General features: G+C 44.9%; 1 long non-coding RNA gene across 1 annotated transcript; it reads left to right on the plus strand.

Annotated features, from left to right (window-relative positions):
* The first annotated feature begins 2,995 nt into the window (after window positions 1-2,995).
* On the plus strand, window positions 2,996-4,990 carry LOC102017739. Its single transcript, XR_262702.1, has 3 exons — window positions 2,996-3,073; window positions 3,637-3,744; window positions 4,711-4,990. It is a non-coding gene; the product is annotated as an uncharacterized LOC102017739 (long non-coding RNA).
* Window positions 4,991-19,126: the final 14,136 nt, after the last annotated feature.

The following is a 19,126-nucleotide window of genomic DNA, read 5'->3' on the forward strand; positions in this document are numbered from 1 at the left end:
TTCTAGGTATCTGTGATCTTATCCATAAGACAGAAAGGTCAGGATATATTTGCTCAAAACTAGTGTTTGCCAAAGACTGGTATGGTAAGAAATGTGCTACATGCTGAGGATACAGTCTTTGCTACACTGCTGGCTTAAAGATGAAGGAAGGGGCCACAAGCCAGGGAAGATATATGGAAAAAAAACAAATGGATTCTCCCCAAAGACCCGCCAAAGGAAACTCAGCTCTGCCAACATCTTGATTTTAGACAAATAAGTCCTATTTTAGACTTCTGGGTCTAGAGGAGAACAAGAGAATAAACGTGTATTCTTTTTTTAATGTGTATTCTTATAAACCACTAAATTTGGGGTGGCTTGTTATAGCAGAGTAGAATACTAATACGCTTTGCCTGGTTCCATACCTGGGACCTATCACAAAAGCAATGATGCCAAATGATCCCCAGCTGATGTTGCCAGTCTCAGCCCTGGGTCACTTCTCAAGGTCTCTTAGGATACTCAGTCCTTGGGTCCATGGCTTCTTACAGACCAGTCTGGGGGAAGACTGTGATGGGCTGGCGGCCACCAAGTCCCACTATCTCTTGGCTCCTATCCAGACACGTAATTAGTGTTTAAGCAGGACCCTGGGTAGGAATGAGTGTGCCTTCTCCCTTTCGGGGAAGTGGCCTTCAAATGTCTGCCTAAAACCTACTTTTCACAGGTGTGAAAAATGCTGTATACGTCTACCCAGCACACGCGCTTGTGTAAACCAAAGCGTCACTTAACAAAACTTAATATACGTGATCTATCCTGAGTTTTATTCTAATGTGGTTTATTTGTTGTTAAAGTGATGGCCCTAGCTCATAAATGTCACAACCTGTTGACAGTTTGTAATCTTCAGTTTAAAATCACTCTTTTAAACCATTGTATCAACCTCCTCACCAGTCTCCTACCTCAATCAGGTATTACAGTTGCTCATGGAACTTTACACAGTATGTCCAGTGCCCTATCTCTGCACATCCTGACGTCAGTGGACTGCGGAGGAGCCTGGGCATCAGTGTTTCTAGTGAGCTCCTCAGGGCCCCTAATGTGAGTCATCTATGCCACCAAGATAGAGAACCACAGCTCTAGGACTGCACCTACCACCAAATGAACCTGCTGAAAGCTGAATTTGAACCAGGATACTTAGCTGCTCAGGATATTGCATCTCAACACATTCACACTCACACATACATGCAGACACATAAACACTCACGTATACACTCACACACACTCACATACACACATGCACTCTCTTCTCACATTCATGCATCCACTCACACATGCACACTCACACTCGCATGCATACACATATGCCCTCTTTCACTTATTCACACACATGCACTTTTTTCTCTTGTATGCACATGTACACACTCTCACTTTCCTCCAGCATCGACTCCAGGATCCTTATCGGAACGTCCAAGGCTAGAATAGACCCCAACTGGTCTCTGCAGATTTGTCCCCGATATCACACCGCACCTCCTCTTGCCCCGACACTTCAGTCACACGTGAGTGTGGCCTATCAAGCCCAGTCTGCTCACAGCTCTGGGCCAAGTGCTGGCCAAGTGCTTCCCGCTCCATCTGGCCCACGGCACAGCTGCCTCCTGGGAGCCTTCCTCGTTGCTCAGTGCCCGCCGCTGGAATGGAGCTGGAACCATGGCGTTCACAAATTACCTGCTCACCTTGCTGCCTTCTTCATTTGTATTAACCATATTTCTTATTCTGTTATCTTAATACTCTCACATCTGAGGACTCTCAGACTGAGGAGAGACCATCCCTCCCAAGGCCAGCAAATTTCTAGAGATGCCAGATTGCTCCCTGGCAACAAACCTTTCATAACAAAGCCACCAGTCCAAAGCCTTCCTTGGTTGGGCTCTCACAGAGTTCTCACACCCCAGGCCAACATTCTCTGCCATAATCACAAGCACCATGTGCCAGGAATTCCAGAGAGTTCCTAAGGCCCAGAGTCCCCCAAAATGATTGATGGCAGCCCTGAGACTGTGTCCCCACCTCAACTCTTTCTTCCTATGGAAATCACAGCAAAGGCTCTTGACCTTCCTCTGACAGATGCTGGAGCTGCTGCGTGCGGCATGATGCAACCTGGGAGCAGAGAGTGGCAAGTTCTCTCTCTCTCTCTCTTTTTTTTTTTTTATTTTTGTTTGTTTTTCCGGTACCAGGAATCGAACTCACAACCTCGCGCTTGCCAGGCAGGCGCTGTGCCACTGAGCTAAATTCCCAGCCCCACAAGTTCTCTTTCAGTGGCAGTTGTCTCCGCTTCTGACCATTTGGCCTCACCATGCATCTATTACTATAAACAGCTTGTCTGTGACCTCCTCCAAGGCAGGGACAGCCTCCTAACACTACCTTTTCCGAGCACTACCTGAGCGACAGGCCCTGGGATAAGCCTCACTGATCCTCAAAGCTACATAGTAAGGTAAGTTCTGATTACTCCCAATTTACAGATAGGTGAATTAAGGCCAGCAACACACAGAGCCAGGATTCAAACTGAGGTCTACCCGGCTTGTAGGTCAGCTCCACATTATCCTCCTGAAGGGTCTCAAACTCAAACGCATCAGGCTTACCCTGAAAACAGGGCTTCTAGGCCCGCATGTGCAGATTTACAGAGGCACCTGGCCAATAGACAAAGGGGCAAGAGAGACCAGCCACCCCTGCCAGCCAGGCGGGCCCCCTTAGGGCTGTTTCCTTCCAGAAGGGGCTCCTTTTTCTAGCTGTCCTCAGGTGCCACATACACCAGCCTTGAATACAGTACCCTGGTGCCTCCTATGATGGCTGCTTGTCTAATTTCTTCATTGCCTTGTGCAGAGAGGACGCATCTGAAGCACAACCCAGCACAACACCGGAGGCTGTCAGGGATGTGTCAAACCACGCTCCAAGGCTTCAGACACTGAGATCAATCCTGCCCGTCCTCTTTAATTAATTCTCTCATCCTCTTTGTGTTTAACACAGACTGGGCCTGTTCCTCAAATTAGTTCATTTGTCTCTGCAATAGAGGATTTCCAGAGATGTGGATTTTAAACAAATCTTCACTTTTGTCATTGTAAGTGTGTGATGAGAGCCTTCCACTTGAGCTCAATTATAAAACCAAGTGGTCCTTGTCCCTTGAAACTGGCCTTGGGAATTATAAATGGCCTCCTGCTGAGCTCTAGGATGCAGTTTGGCCCTGCATATTTTGGGATTCCCCTACTATCCTACTGCCCTTACAAGCAATCATGTATTGTCCTAACTGGGCAACTGGATCCCCAAAACCCAGAGCTCTTGCTTTTCAAAAGTAACCCCTTTAAAAACTGGGCCCAGTGGTGTGTACCTATAGTCCCAGCTACTGAGGAAGCTGAGATGGAAAGATGGCTTGAGCCCAGGAGTTTGGGACCAGCCTAGGCAACATAGGAAGACCTTATCTCAAAAAATAATATATGAGTAACAGTGCTATCTCTTAGCTTTTCCATAGGAATGTCATTTTATAAAAGATTATAAAAGCATTACAATCATGGAGAAGCTCAGTGAAAATGAGGACCCTCAGCTATTAGCGAGGTCCCAATGCTGGCACCAAATGAACATCTGTGTTGCTCCAAATTAATGGCATTTCCCAACTTTCCACTGCAGGAATCCATGAGGTCACCAAATGATGCCGTCTGCGTTGTAGGCAGTCACAGCAGAACACATCTCCCCTCAAAGCCTGCACACCTCACAGCCGGGCATGGGAGCTCCAAGGTCAGTGATCAGAAATCCCACTGTCCTGCCCCTGGCCCCGAGCCTCTGGCTGACTTCCTTACCATCTGGCTTTGGAGGGCTGGAGGTGAAGGTCAGCCCAGCCAGGACTTGTTGGGCACAAAGAGAAGTGTGTTTTAGAAATCATGCAGTGCCATATACAGAGTCTATAAATACGGGGCCATGCTACGGCCATTACTCAGGTCACACACATCCCTACCCTTCCCCCACCCCCTTTGCTAGTTTTTGCTTTGGGACCAGCTGCGACTTGGTTTTGATCTAAACTCTTCCACTGCCTGTGACCTTAGGTAGGTTGCCCAACCTCTTTATGTCTCAGTTTCCTGATTCGTAAATAAGAGATCAAACTATTCTTGCCATAGGGTTAGGAACAATTCCTGAATGCCAAATGCTCTTATCCCAGTGCAAGACACCAAGTGGCAGATCCACAGCCCATCTTTCCACGTCTGTCCTTTGCCCTTGCTGCTCCTTCTCCCCATGAAGTTCTGCTATCTTTCAGGTCCACCCTTGATGCCATCTTTCTAGGAAACACCCTCCCACCCCAGATAAGCCCTCCACAGCCACTCTGTGTTCCTCCTCTCAGAGGGCCCTGGTCATCTCAGAGCACCATTCACTTCAGGAGGTCTCTTGCTCCAGCTCAGATGTCGTTGAGGGCAGGAATTTATGTCATCCATCTTTGGACCCCCAGATTATGGCTCTGGGCTTGGTATAAAGTAGATACTCAATGAAAGTTGGCTGATTTAAGTAATTAGCTGTGTTTATCAATGAGAGAAAAACAATAAAACAGAAGCTTCCAACAGCCATGTAAGGCATACTGGCATTATGAGTCCCTTGGAGCGAAGGGAATGATGTTTAGAAAACTCTACTGCCATGATTCTCTGCCTTGCTGATTTAATTCTGGCACGGGACTGAGGAACAAGTTGGATTTATTGGTGTTTTCTAACTTCCAAGGTAATGCTAACGTACAGCCAGGTTTGAGGACTACTGCTCTACAAGCCTGCCTGGCATCGCACCCTCAGAACTGGAAGAGGGACAACAGCCCACCTTGCCGCAGTGCACAGGGCCAGCATGCACCACAGGGAGGACACTGCCTGCAGAGGAGGGTCCCTTAACTCTGATTTGAGCACCGTGGGAAGGGCGAATGAGAGTAAGAAAAGAAGGCCAGAGAGACTTGAATGAGGAGGATAGATAAAGGAGTGTAAGACAGCAGGCCCCAACCAAGCCAAACCCCTCATCCAAAGTCAACCCTCCCTTTCTCCTAAGAAGCCTCAGCCCAGGCTCCTCCCTTCCCAAAGCTCTCCCTTCACCCTGCCTGCCTCTCCCCACACCTGCCCCTGCCCACCGGGGGGCGCCCTGAGCAGGCCATTTCTGTCCCCCAGGCCAGGCACGCGCCTGGCACGATCATCATATGGCTGGTTAGCATCGAGGTAACATGAAAAGTCTGAATCACAGAATGTTTTTATAAAGAAAAGTGCTCTACCAACCGATGAAAAAGGTTCGCCCACCAAAGCTCACAAACGGCCCAGCTAGACTGCTTTGAGGAAGAGCAGAGTCCTCTGCAATTAGTGCACTGGTGATGTGTAAACAGCAGCCTCCTCGCAGCTGGAAATAATTGTTTGCTGGTGTGAATTAACTTTCCCTTGCAATGCTATAATAACAATGGCCTATGTTAGTTCCCCTGCACTTCTCTACCTAAACTTGTTCACATTCATTAATAATGAAAACTCTGGTTTTACTGGCTTCAAATCTCACGTTCCACTCTAAATCAGAGAAGTGTGTGGTGGATTAACTAATGGTCAACTTGTGACATCAGCTGAACTGAATCAGCATGGTGCTGGGTGTGGGAGGCCCATCTGAGGATTGTTGCCAGCAGCATAAAAGCAGAACTGGAGGGGAAGATGGTGTGCTGGTGATTTTCCCGGAGAAGCTTGTCACATTGGTTTTCCTGATATGAACTCCACTGCTACCATCAGAGGAGCACGGGTCCACACTGTCACTGTGGATGGTTGCGGTTCTCTTTTGGGGGAGCTCTGGTCCGTACTTTCAGTGTCGCTTCCTGGCCCCAGTGCAGCTCCCTCATCCTGCTAACACAGACCCTTCATCCTGCTGGCGCAGACTTTCTAGCTTCCACCACTGACCTTGGGGCCTTCCCAGCGCAGAGCCTTGATACAGACTTGCATGAGATGTTGTGAGCTCTAGGCCTCCATCTGGACTCATGGAGGGCATTGCCATAGGTTCTAGGTCTTCAGCTGGACTCATGCCGGACATTGCCATGGGATCCAGGCCCTCAGCTGGGTTCTTTGGTCTCTAGTGTGTGAACAGATCTCCCACACCCTTCTGCATTTGACTCTTTGGGTGATTACTATGAAATAATCATATAAATTGTGTCCTATATTAAACCTTTTCCTTTGTAAACCATGACTACAAGTTCTTAGCTCAGAGCTTGACCTGTATCCTATGCATCCTAAAGCTGTCCCAGCTTTGCCTGCACAGGTTTCCTTACAAGGATCACTCTCTGATGACAGCCTTCTTCCTCTCACAAATTCTACCACTTTCCCCCTTTCACAGATGGGGAAAGTAGAGGCACGGAAAGCAGACAAAAATTGCCTGAGTGGTGTAGGATTTGAGCCCAGGAATCTGCCTGGGTTATCTGCATTCATAATCATTGAAGTGCCAGTCCTAGTAGCTAGAACTAGGGACTAGGTAATGGGGAGCTGTTGTTCAATGGGAACAAAGTTTCAGTATGAGATGATAAAAAATGTTCTGAAGATAGATGATGGCAATGATTGTAAAAAAAAAAAAAAAAAAAAAAAAAAACCAACCCTGTGGAGATCTAGAGAAAACATTCCTAAAATTCATCTGGAACCAGAAGAGACCCAGAATAGCGAAAGCAATTCTGGGCAACAAAAGAAAGGCAGGAGGCATCACAATCCCTGACTTGAAATTATACTACAAACCTACTGTGATAAAATCAGCATGGTATTGGTGAAAAAATAGACCTGAGGATCAATGGAACAGACTAGAAGATGCAGCCACAACCACAAACACACTCAGCTACCTTATCTTTGACAAAGGAGCCAAACATGTTCACTGGAAGAAAGATAGCATCTTTAATAAATGGTGCTGGAAAAACTTGCTTTTCACATGCCGAAGGCTAAAGCTAGACCCATGTCTATCACCATGCACTAAACTAATGTCAAAATGGATCAAAGATCTAATATTAAAATACAAACACCAAATCTATTGGAAGAGAAAGGAGGTGGAAATCTTGGAGACATAGGGATAGGCAGAGAGTTCATAAACAGACACTAAACTGCATGAGAAATACTTCAAAATCAACAACTAGGATCTCATCTTAATGAAAAGTTTTTGCACATCAAAAGAAATCACCAACAGACTAAAAAGAATACCCACGAATGGCGAAAAAATTTTAGCCAACTGTCCCTCGGACAAAGGACTACTATTCAGAACATAAAAAGAATTTAAAATATCAGGCCCCCAAAATTCAAAGGCCCAATCCAAAAATGGGCATCTCAGATGAATACACACTTCTCAGATAAAGAAATATGAATGGCAAATAAATATATATGAAAAAATGTTCATCATCATTAGTCATTTGAGAAATGCAAACTAAAACAACACTGAGATTCTATCTCACCCCAGAAAGAATGGCTATCATCAAGAAATCAACCAATAACAAATGCTGGAGGGGTTGTGGGAGAAAAGGAACCCTTCTCCACTGTTGGTGGGAGTGCAGACTGGTGAAATCACTGTGGAAATCAGTCTGGAGATTCCTCAGTATACTAGGACTAGAGGTCCCATTCAATTCAGCTATACTCCTTCTGGGTATTTTTTCAGAAGAACTGAAAATATCATACCACAGAGATATATGTGCACCCATGTTTATAGCAGCACAATTTGTCATAGCTAAATCTTGGCAACAACCCAAATGCCCATCAACTGAGGAATGGATAAAAAAGGTGTGGTATTTTTATACAATGGAATATTACTCAGCTCTAAAGAAAGATAAACTTGAGGCTGTTATAGGTAAATAGATGCAACTAGAGACCATACTCATAAGTGAAATAAATCAGACTCACATGTGTAAACATCATATTGTGCCCCCCAAAGTAAGAACCTGAAAAAGTAAATAAAATCTGAAAGATACAATAGATATTGTGAAAGGGAAAGAAACTACTCAAAAGGAAACTGGGGTGAGGGAAAGGAGAAAAGAAAGAAAGAAAGAAAGAAAGAAAGAAAGAAAGAAAGAAAGAAAGAAAGGAAGGAAGGAAGAAAATATATATATACACACACACACGCACAAGATAGCTAAGGTTAGATGTTAGTGATAGGGAAAGTGGGCGTGGGTTATATGCACAGTCCATACTACCTCACACTTCTTCTGCACATCTAAAACTATTCTAAAATTAAGTTTACTTAAAAAAAAAAAAAAACCTTAAAAATCAAGAAAACGTCTTTGTATTGTCCAAGACAGGCCTGCTTGTGTTGGAGGACCTCAGGATCGTGAATAATGCTGAAGGCCCCCTTCACCAGTCTCTGGGTGCTTGGGTTCCCATAGCCCCCTGGGACTGAGTGCACAGACGGCGTTTGCCCGTCCTCCCCCATAATCTCCCTTTTCATCTGCTTTACACCCTCAGCTCCCACATGGCATTTTCACTGAAATAAAGTGTTTCTCTACTCAAAGAGTTTGACAACCACTGATCTGATCCAACTCTTTCATGCAAGCTGCAGAGAGAGGGACATACTCAGGGGGCTCAGCAAGCAAGGGACAGAGCTGGGACTGGAACCACACAAGGCGAGTACCTGAGAACATTCTCCAGGAGTCACACTGGCTCACACCTGTGAGACGGGAGCTCGTTGAGTCGTAGACCAGTGAAGGTGACCCTTTTAGAGACAACTGCCCAAGCCGGGCACTTTTCTTTCCAACACCCTACCGGGGAAGCCTAATTGGTGTGGGTGCTTCTGCATGACAGGCATTGTGCTCAGGATTCCTGTAATCGCACACCTGTAATCCCAGCACTTGGGAGGCTGAGGCAGGAGGATCACTGCGAGTTCAAGGCCAGCCTGGGCTACAAAGTGAGCTCAAGTTCAGCCTGAACTGCATAATGAGACCCGGTCTCACAAAAGACAAAAAAAAAAAAAAAAAAAAAGATGAGTGCACAAAATACAACCTAAAACCCACTTATTTAAAAGTGCCAGCACTGCAATTAAACCTCAATACTGAGGTTTTCATTTAGAAAAAAGAACAACTCATACATTAACATCCTTTGTCTTAAAAAAAAACCCATAATAACATGCGTGTTGTAGGTTCACCACTACTGTCATAGACAATATCTAATTCATCGTGCACAGAAACCCAGGAAGAGCATTTGGGACAGGAATGAGATGAACAGACGATATTTCCCATCACATGCCTGTTCTGAAATGCCATTGCCGTTCAAATCTAGAAAACTTGGTTATTTCAGATAGTGCAAAGCACAGGCCTCCCTGGTCTGTGTCCATATATTTGGTTTTATTAAAATATACTTCTCTGTGTCTTTCAGTGAGTGTGTGTACTATACACAGTGAATGTGTCCCTCTTGCTTTGGAGGGGCATTCATACATCCATTCGTTCATTTTAAAAGCATTAGTAAGCATTTTCTACCCATTATTAACAATAACAACAATCATAACCTACATAATAAGCATTCCTTAAGCACCTACCATGTGTCAGGCTCACTTCCAGCTGTGAGAGACAGAGCCAGAAGCAAGACAGGTACCTCTGATCCTAGATTTTTCTTTCCAACACCCTACCGGGGAAGCCTAATTGGTGTGGGTGCTTCTCCATGACAGGCATTGTGCTCAGGATTCCTCCCTTAGTCCCCAGGACAGCCCTATGAGTAGGTACTGCTGGTTTCCCCATCTTCCAGGTGAGGAAATGGAGGTATGGTGATTGGTCCAAAGTCAACAAGCAGTTGGGCATGGCTTTGAACCCAGGCACTCCGAAACAAGGATGTGCATTCTCCACTGTCACCTCTGTGAGTCAGTGTGGGTCACGGGGACCCCACTGGTAAGCCACACACTGGTGCACTAGAATCAAATAGAAAATGAAGCAGTACTTTATTACTAACAGCTGGTCCAGTGCCCAAGGTCCTTCCCCATCTTCACCTGCAGGACTCCCTGGGAAAAGCTGAGAAAGGAAATAAAGCTTTGCCGAGAAGTCAGAGCCAGGCTGCCTGCCAAGCAGGTGAGACACTCAGAGCAGGCCCTATGTAAATTCATCCCCTCAGGCTCAGGTGCCCGAGCTGTGTCCATCAGAGAGGAGGGTGGCAGGTTGGGTGCCCGATTGGATTGGCCGACAGAGAGGCAGAGCCTCAGTCCTGCCTTTAGGACACAGGGGCCAGGCCCACCATTCCAGAGTCCCCTTACTCTGTCTGGTCACACTGGCAATGTCTCCTCTCATGGAGGGGCCGATCAGGGAGAGATTGCAGAGGGGCAAGCCCCAGGATGAAGGGAGATGGAAGTTTTTTCTTATCTGAGCAGAGAAGCAATACAGGGGTCGGGGAGAAACATTCACTTATGAGTGCTGGTTCCAGCAGTACAGGGAGTGTGAGGCAGGGTTCTTATCCTAAAAGAATTGGCAAGAGGGTAAATAAAACTGCAGGCTTGCATGGGCTAGTGGCAGCGGGAAAGGCTCCCCAGGGGAGAGTAAAGGCCTGGCTCCCTCATCTGGGCTGGGCTTTGAAGTGTGCAGAAATCCTCTACCAAAACAGAGAGAAAGGAGGATGCAGCAGGAGGAGTCAAGCCTCTGAGCCCAGTGAGATGAGAAGTTCTAAAGAGCCAGGCGTGCTCAGGCACCAAACGTCCAGGCGAGAGGGAAGAAATGAGGCTGGGAAGACAGGCTGGAAGTCAGATTGCAGTGGGCTGGTGCGTGGTGACACGGGAACTTGGCCATTTTTTTTTGATAAGCAATGAGCTAGGGATAAGTTTTGAGTTACTTGGTTTTATCAGGGGAGAGGAGAGTTGCAGGTTGTGGCTTCTATAATCAAGTTTTTATTTTGACATTTATTTTTGACAATCAGTCTGCAGAATTCATTGTCATTCACATGAATATCAAGCACCTACCATGTTCCCAATACTCTACAAGGGGATGAGGGCCTAATTACAAACTGAATAGACATGATCTTGGCTGTCACTGAGCTTACCAGTTGGCAGAAAAGATGGGCATTAAATAAGTATTTAACTCCAATTGTGAAATGTCCACAAGGAAGAGCACAGGGGTTCATGAGTCTTGTCTAGCCGTAGAATACATAATCTCCTAGAGAGGCCAGGGAAGGCGGCCCTGGACTACAGGCACTAAAGGGAAAGTGAGAAAAAGGGGGTCGGGGAGTGTTCCGTGGAAAGGAGCAGTGTGTGCCAAGGCACAGAGGAAAGAAACAAAGGCAGCTCATGTGCTTGGAAGAGGGGTAGGACATGAGATCAGTAAAAGGGACAGGAGCAAGACAGGGCAGCCCTTGAAAGCCACCATCAAGATTTTAGACTTTTCTATTAATGTCAGCATCAAACTATTAAAGGATTTCAAGCAAAATCCCCTTACCCTTTTTGAAAGGGTTTTTGTCTCTGACATGGACAACATTGGAAGAAGCCTTTTGAAAGTAGAAGGTCGTTAGAGGTAGAATCGGCAGGATTCGGGGATTGTCCTTTTTGGAGTGAAGACAAAAAGGAGGAGTTAGTGAAATGTGACTCTGAGGATGTGCACGTAGAGGAAGGAGCAGATGGAAGCACGCAGGAAAAGGAGTTGACACTGCCAGGGACCAGGAATGTCACAAGAAAAGACTCCCTGCGGTCCCCACCCTAAAAGAATAAGAGAGCGAAGGTGAATTCCAAAAGTAGTGGGAGTAGACCCAGGCTGGGCAAGATACCAAGACAATAGGCAATATCAAGGCACCTCTAAACCCAGTTTATACCTTCGAGGGAGGCTGCTAGGGGAGGTCAGGAGCCCTTAGAGCCCCTGTGCTGACCACACAAGGGCACGAACTTTCTTCCAGTCGGTTAGGTGAAGCGGAATCAAAGCCACAGCTGACATTTTGGGGAGCTCACAGAATGGTGAGTTTCTCAAATCCAGTCCTCGCACCAATAAGGAGCTGAAACATATTGTACCCATTAGAAAAGAAATGCAAATCAGAAAGTCAGGCATTTGTGTCCATGACAACAGGAGGAACGTATTTTGGCAAATCCGTGTTCATTTATATTCAAATAAATATTTCAGTCTATGACTCTGGCACTTTTTTGCATGAGATATTTCAGAACCATATTGAATGTTGCTCTCATGCTAAGAACTTAAGAATTAAAATAAGGGCCAATTTCAAAGTCTATCGGGCTCCAAGTTTTGGGGGCTGGTTTTACCTTCAGGAATGAAAAGGAATGATACATTAATGGGTGATTCAGCATATTTCTGTAGACTTTTTGAACTGGAAAGGACAGTTTAGCTTTATCCTGTGCAGCCCCTTCTTTGTACAAATGGGGAAAGAAGCCTAAGTGTGGCCAAAGGTTACATGGCAAACTAATCCCGAACTCTGCTTTCCTGATTCTCAGGCCAGTGTTGTCTTTAGTACATCAAGTCAGATGTTGAAACAGGAAGAAAGGCGAGTATAGGTGAAATTTCATTAATTGTTTCTCTTTTAAAGAGAATGGTATTCTCTAATTATAAAAGCAATTTATACTCTCTGTGGAAAAATCTGTATATCACCCAAAACTCCAAAGATATTATTTCTAGTGATCCCTGCAATTCCCCTTAAAATCACCAGGAACATTTTCACACATTTCTTTACAGTTTTTTCTGGGCATATATCTTGTACATAATTGAAGTCTTAATATATACACAGTTTTGCATCATAAGCATTTCCCCAAGTCATTAAAAAACTTTTCCTATACAAATAGGAAAGTTAATGAATAAATAATATCCCACCCTATGAATATACTATATATTTCCTAAATCATTTATCCCCAACACCATTGGACGTTTAGGTAGTACCCAATTTTTAACCATTTAAATAACATTGCGTTGGATATCCTTTATTTTAAGATTTTATTTCTACATCTGATTCTTTCCTTGACAGATTCCTAGACATGCAATTATTGGGCTAAAGACTATACAGTTCTCTCGGCCAACATGTTGCACACTACTCCAGCCTTCGGAGAACATGCAGGAGACCAGCAAAGAATAAGGCAAAAGCACCCAGATGAATAATAATGTGCTACTAGGATTTAGAGGAACAAGGAGAGGTGGGAAGATTTTCTGAATTAGGCGCTGACTCTGTTCTCTGGGAGAACCTGACTCTTGCATTACTTCCTGTGGCTCCCTACCCTGGGCTCTTAGAGATTCTTTCTTGACCAGTCTCCTCCACGGCTACATTTGAAATGAGTGTTGGAGAACATTCCCTCTGTTAAGGCTGCGCAACAGTTGCAGCTGCCTTCTTTCCATGCAAGCTTGAGGCTCAAGAATCATCTTAAGGCTAACTGGCCAAACCTCCATTGAACTCACCTCTTTCTTGAAATATATTACCAAAAGCAGAAAGTAGAATCCAACTCCTATTACTACTTTGGCCCTTTCCCACTGTGTTCCTGGAGCAGTGGGCTCAGTAGGCACTTGGTCTGCCTTAGAGGGGCCTTAGTCTGAGCAGGGTGTCATTCTCCTCCACTAGTAATGTCATTTTCCAAACTCTTTCGTGTGCTGATTCTGTCATCTTCAGCCTTGGCTTCTAGAGTCACCATGCTCATCTGTATCAAGTCAGGAGGGGGAAACAGAATGGAGAGTTGAATGTTGCTTGTTTTTATGGCCCAGTCTGGAGTGGCTCACATCAGTTTCACTGGTGTCCCATTGGCTAGAGCATGTAAAGGAAGAGGAGACAATGGTCTGTCTACCAGTCAAGGACGAAGACAAATGGCTTCTGATGAACTCATGTCGGTGTCTTCCCTACCTTTCATGGTCCAGCCCTGCCTTTGCATGGCTCATCTCATTCACTTCACCCAAATCCTAGCTATGTTGACAAATTCTGTCTTTAATTTAAAATCGTATTCATTTACTTTTTAAAAATTGCTACATTAAAATATCACTTCTCTTAATGACTGAGTCTTTCAGCACTTCCTTAAATTTTGCCCATTCATCTTACCCAAGTTGCAGCCCTAGAATCAGGAAAACGAAATCACTTAGACTAATTTTCCCTCAACCTGAAGGAATACTTTCCACTTCCTCCTTTTTGAAAGAACATCTCATCCATGAGAGTCTTCTATCCATCACTCATTATTACCTATGTTATGTGGGAATTGAACTAGAAGTAGTAACTCCTAGCACAGCCCCTGAGCAGCTGTGTGGCTGGGCACAAATTATTTGACCTCTGTATGTGTGCTTATTGCTACTTTATTGAATGGGGGCCACGAATCCTGGGTCGTGGGGTTCCTAAGCTAAAAGAGACAGTACATAAGAGAGACCTCAGACCCAGGTTCCTAGAAGGCATATACTAACAGAATCTGGGTCCAAATGTTTACTAGAAAACCCAGCCCAGGTTAGATTTTGTATGAAAAATAAAACATCTTTCCTTGAGGATTTTACACTGTAACAAGGACTCAATAGAAAAATGCATGTGAAATATTTTAAGAAAGATTCAAGCCCTCTACATACCCACAGTCTCAAAGAAGCTGACTGTGGCTGCAGTGACCTCTTTGATCCATAGGTTGCTCAGTGGTGCAGGAGAGGCTCAGGATGACCTAGGATGGAGAGGGACAGGTGATGACATTGCTTCATTTTAAGCACAATAATTTTCCTAGCAACACCCACCACCTACAAGCTCTACCACGCCAAATACAAAATACCTGCCAGAAGCTCTTTTCGGAAAGGGTCTGCAGTCCTTGCCACAGAACATTTTTAGCACATTTAAACCAGAATATTGAGTATAGATTTAAAATGGTCTTGTGACATCATGTGTGGAATATATAGAAACCTTCCATGAGCAAAGTGTTTGATTGAGCCTCATTGTCAGCGGCACATCTGTCTGAAGCAGCTGCAGGGCCAGGCACTATTCTGGGCACTGTGACCAGAAACAGCAAAGGGTTGTATACGGCCCTGAGAGGTTCACAGTCAAGGTGGGAAGGCAGCACATGCGTAGGAACACGCCTTCACTAGTCAGAACTCTTTGGGCTGCACCTGACAGATATGCTACTCGAGCTAGCGTAGAGAGCCGGTCATGAGAATGTTGGGGATAACCAAAGCCAGGGACTTGAGTGTTCTCAGATCGCTCGCTAATCTCTCCCTCTCATGTAACAAACACATTCTTTCATTTCCATGTGGCCAGGATTTCTCCCTCCATAGTGGAAGGTACAGCTCTCAGTAGTCTTAGAGCTTGAGACATGAGAGCCCCAGCCATTCCCAGAGAGAGACAAATCTGACACTCCTGGTTCTAAATCTAAAATTTCTAAGTGTGGCAATTAGGGTGGAGTTTCAACTGGATTGAATTTGGGACCCACCCCAGGGATTGATGAAACACAGCTCTAGGTGTGTGTGGGTGGATCATGGAGGTGTGACATTAAGGTCTGTCTTGGTTACTTTCCTCTCATTGCTGAGACAAAATATCTGATGCCCAGAATTAAAGAAGGAAAGGTTTATTTAGCTCTCAGTTTGTGAAAGTTTCATACTCGACTGGCTCCAAGGCAGAGTGGCACATGGTAGAGGGCAACAGTTTATGGAGGTGGAAAACAGCCAAAGCAGCAAGAGTAAAAAGGGAGAAGCAGCTATAGAGAGCAAGCCTCTTTCCCTCCCTTATATATATAGGTAAGATACCCACCCCAGGGCAGGTGTAGCACTCATACCCATAACCCCAGCGTTAGACCATGAGTCAGTCATAAACTCTAGAAGCCCATCCCATAGTCATGAACATCTAGACACAAACCATAACAGGTCAATGTCTACTTCCCACCCACCAAGAATTAAACAGCTTTGTTCCACCATGCTCTTCCACTATGATGTCTCTGCGTTGCTGCCTATCGTGGACTTAAACCATCAGCAAATTAAACCTCTCTTTTAAATTGTGGGCTTGAGTATTGTGTCTTAGCTATGAGAAAACTAATCGATACACTAAGGAAGCAGTATGGCAGAGGGGCCTGGCGGAGGAAAAGGTGCTCAACGCATGGTGGTTAGGAAGCAGAGAAAGGAAGGAGGAGCCAAGCCCAAGAATACACCTTTCCAGGTCACGCTCCTTATAACACAAATCCAAACAGGTTCCGCCTCCTAAGAACACATTTAGTTACTGAGCTCATCAATGGATGAATCCACCACTGAGTGTAACATGCCCATAATCCAATCACCTCTCCAAACACATGAGACTTTCAGGGGACATTTTAGAGCTAAACCCTAACACTTTTTATATGGGGGATGAGGATGCTACTGGTGAAGAAGAGAGGGAATGAAGCACTTAGCAGCCAGCCAACAGACTTATGTATTAATGCCATAATAACTCCATACCTACATTATCCCAATTAATCCCCTCAGAAAAACCTTTGAGGGGAAAAATGAGCAACCAGATTTACAGATGAAAAAGCTGAGGATAGCAGGAATTAAGTTAACCTGTCTTGGATCACTCAGCACGGGTGGAGGAGACACATCTTGACCCAGAGGTGTATGTGATGCTATACCCATGGCCTGGCTTACATCCCTCTGCTGCTGCACCCACCTATTGAAACCTGACAGAGTCTGGATAAAACAGGTGCTTGTTTATGTCCTCTTTTGGGAAAGTACCTGGATCTTCTGAGAAGCAGATACCAAACAGGACCAGGTTTACCAAAAATGTTTTAGAGGAAGCACTTATGCTAGAAAATACCAAGATGCCAGGAGAGGCTGGAGGTCTAATCTTGTATATGGAGAGAAAGAAGGGAGATTTGGTGCCAATACGCTAGAATCACCTGCAATTCTAAGGGCAATTTGGCAGGCTGTCCAAGAATTCTCATGCCTGTCACCCTTCAGAGGAGCTCATATCTCCTAGGAATAAGTCAGCTGCGGCATTTCTGCCATACTCTGTCTTTGGTAGGAACAGCTTGGAGGAAGCATGGCCTCTAGGGAAGCACAGGAGAGATTTCAGAGCTCAGAAAGGGACACTGCTGCTCAATTACTCTTCTAACCATTGGAAACCAAGAGGCATATTCTAACCACCATTATGGAAGGGCTGTGTCAAACTAACATCCATTTTTAACCATTATCTGAAAAACACAAATGTTTTATACCCATCACAGGGATCAATAAACGACTTAAAAAGTGAGTGATAATTCTCTGACCCTTTTTCTTCCATTATTGATGAATGAAATTCTAGTTTGCCCATTTATCATTAGACCATGCAACACTTTTCCTGTTTACCCTCTTTATTATGTTCCTACCCAATAATGCCATTTCTATTTCTCTTGGCATTTGGAACCATCTGATACTTGTTTACTTTCCAAGTCTGTGTATGATTCTACATTTGATTGCAGAATACTGAAAACCCAAATTGTGAAGCTTTAAATATTTCCTTTGCTAGACATATCCAAAGCTCTTGGGAGGTCCTGTACCATGACATTCTCACACTTTACTATAGTTTTTTGCTTTCCTCTCATTTAATAAACTGCAAACTCCATGATGACAGGTAGTGTGACTAATATATTCTACTTCCAGTTCCCTGTAGTATTAGTCACTTTCCTATCACTGGAACAAAATACTTGACACCCACAATTTAAGGATGAGAGGCTTATTTGGCTTATGCTTTAGAGAGTTCAGTACATGGTTGGCTCACTCCAGGACATAATTAGTATGGTAGAAGGGCCAGGTAACAGAAAGCTGCTCAACCCACAGCAGGTAAGAAGCAGCAAGTAAAGAAAAAATCCATGGTGAGTGCTGTACTCCCCAATGGTGAACTCCCAGTCATGAATCTCCTCCAACTGGGCCCCATCTCTTCTTGAGAAGGAGTGTGGTATGGTCAGAGTTGAGATTCAAGAACCTATACCCAAATTACTAAGCAGGATGGATAGCAGAACAATGACAGAAGTACAAAAGCAGGAAATTCATTGGGAGACCACAACATTGAGCAGGTAAGAAGTACAAACAGTTTTACATTCACACTAAAATAATTGTCTTAGCCTCTTTCCCGAGGCTAGAACAAAATACTTGATACCTACAATTTAAGGGAGTTGAACTTTATTTTGACTTGTGGTTTCAGTTCATGGTCAACTGGCTCTACAGCAGAAATAGCATGGCAGAGAGATATGGCAAAGGAAAGCTATTCAACCCATGGCAGCCAGGAAGCAGCTAAAAAGCAGAGAGAAGGCAGGAGCCAGAGACAAAAATATACCCGTCCAGGTCATGCCCTCAGGACTCACCTCCAAACAAGCCCTACCTCCTCCTCACAGCACTTTCAGCTACTGAACTCCTCATGGATGAATCCAGTGATGAGTACAGCATCTCCATGATCCAATTACACTCCAAACACACTAGGCTTTGAGAGGGATGTTTAGGTGTAAATCTTAACAGTAATTTAAACATCCTGCCTCATGTAATAATCAGATTTAAAACTGAGGCTTCATCGCTCTGCTTGCTGTGGAAGCCTGCTGTCAGAGTAGAGGGAGATGGTAGACATCTTTTTCTCACTTGTGCTCCTCACCATTTGCTAGGCACCTTTCTGGCCTCTCCAGGGATGAGATGCAAAGAGGAGGAAAAGGTGAGGGAGCCAGAAAGTTCTGTTGTGGCTGTTCCCTAGAGATCTAGACTTGGGCGGCTGGGAATTTAGCTCAGAGGCACAGCGCCTGCCTGGCGAGTGCAAAGTCGTGAGTTTGATTCCCGGTACTGGAAAAAACAAACAAAAAAGAACCTACTGGAGATCTAGACTTGCCATTCTCTAACTTAGCAGCTGTTTAAATCTGACTCTCCCCTTTCTGTTGTGGGTTCTCTGAAATCCCACTCTCTTGCAGCTGCAGTTCTTCTAACTAGGGCAAATGTATCTTTGTTTAGGCCACTAACTTGCCCTTCCCCAGTCTCAAGGCATGAAGTGACAGCTCAGCTCCAGCTTCTCTCTGCTGAGGTCATTTTGCGCCTCCAAGTAGCTTTCCTGGACAGGACCTTACACTGACACTCCCTCTGTTCCACATCCTTGGGAAGCCCTCTTTTACTCTCTTGCATTCTTTATCCCAGCAGATAGGAGTTGCAGGGCCTCCAAAGGCAGCAGTTTCTACTAAACTGCCACAGGCCACCTCAGTCAGGCTCTTGATATTTAGAATTCTTAGGTGTCAACCAGACAGCAATCAATGTGTTGCTCAAACTGGAGGGTATGTATATTACATGCTCTAAGTGACC

The sequence above is a fragment of the Chinchilla lanigera genome, unplaced genomic scaffold, assembly GCF_000276665.1.
Source record: "Chinchilla lanigera isolate Chin_1 unplaced genomic scaffold, ChiLan1.0 scaffold00051, whole genome shotgun sequence".
Lineage (NCBI taxonomy): Eukaryota > Metazoa > Chordata > Mammalia > Rodentia > Chinchillidae > Chinchilla > Chinchilla lanigera.